General features: G+C 47.8%; 1 protein-coding gene across 2 annotated transcripts in view; it reads right to left on the reverse strand.

Moving 5' to 3' along the window:
• VSTM2A (V-set and transmembrane domain containing 2A) overlaps positions 1 to 1,378 on the reverse strand; it is a 24,932-nt gene that overhangs the window by 22,172 nt on the left and 1,382 nt on the right. The gene's annotated exons all lie outside the window — the stretch shown is intronic.

Genomic DNA, 1,378 nt, shown 5'->3' on the forward strand with positions numbered 1-1,378 from the left:
TTCCCTACATGTTATCTGCCCCCAGTTTTTCTCGCACCCGTGTATACCTTTCCTCCCTTCGGCACAAATCCACCTTCTTTACACTCCAAGCTCTGCACATGGGAAATGCTGTAGACCCCCCTGCTTGCTCCCATGGGCTGGTAAAGTTTTATGTAATTAGGTCCAAATACCCTTGGGTAGAATGCAGTATTTCACCAGACTCACTGAGGGATTTTGTGCAAGACCAGTTTGGAAGGAGGAAAAAAAACAGATTGATTTATTGTATTTCATAGGGCTGAGCTGGAGACGTGAATTGTTAAACCTTCCACAGATGGCTCCAGCAGCTGTTGGAACAGGGCACTCTTTGGAGGTGTGGGTTACGACCACTCATCAAAATGCCCATTTCAAAGGATCTACCTGAGTTAGTTACTCTTTCTGAGAACCTCTGCTTGTGTAATCAGACCAAGAAGATGTACATCTTCTGACTCTCAGTCCTCACAGACACTTTCTAGAACTAACCTTCACCTTTGAATTCCAGTCCTTTAGCAAACAGGATTTGACCATTTCAGTGTACCACTGCTAGGTTTAAAAACCAATCCTGATGGACATATTCCAGGGCACCAGTATTTCTTCAAGTCTCAGTCTTGACTTCCTGTACATCCTTTCCTATAACTCACTTTAAAATTGTGCAACATAATGGAATATGATAGGCAGGTGAGGGGGACTACGGACAAACAATGTAATAAATAAACCCTGTGTTTCAAGAAGAGGAAAATTTGGAAAGACCCTGCAATGTTGCTTTGTTTGCTCTGTTCTGCGTTGTTACAGATTGACTAGAGCATATTATGATGCAAAGGAAATATCGCTCGTTGTCTCCTCCCCTCTTTCTCTCTCTTTATCCAGGCTTCCTAGCTAACCTGGAATTGGTGGGATAATTTGACAATAGGCTCAACCAGTTTTACTTCTTTTTCCCCTTACATTTGTGCTTGGCAGCAGATACTCAGCAAAGCTACTGGCTTTGTATTTCACGGTGTCCCTTTTTCTGCCCCCCCTGCCCCCGTCAGTCAGCGATTGCTAGTCACCGAGTTAAACTGACAAAAAGACATTTTGTGTATTCGGGGCTTGTAAGTTTGTTTTGGTTTGGGGTTTCGTTTTTTGGGTGTTTTTTTTTTGTTTGTTTGTTTGTTTGTACGTTCCCTCCCCTCCTGGCCAGTCCGTGTGAGCGGTGTGGGGAGGCGGAGGGGAACCCTACCAGCATCTTCCCCCATCGCACCGCCGAGCGCAAGCCCGGCACAGCCTCGCAAAGCCGGCGGGGAGCTACCGGCGGGGAACGGCGGGCAGCGGGCGGAGAGCAAGGGACGGCGGGGAGCGGGGAGCGGCGGGCAGGGAGCGGGGGGCG

The sequence above is a fragment of the Charadrius vociferus genome, unplaced genomic scaffold (assembly GCF_000708025.1).
Source record: "Charadrius vociferus isolate BGI_N301 unplaced genomic scaffold, ASM70802v2 scaffold174, whole genome shotgun sequence".
Lineage (NCBI taxonomy): Eukaryota > Metazoa > Chordata > Aves > Charadriiformes > Charadriidae > Charadrius > Charadrius vociferus.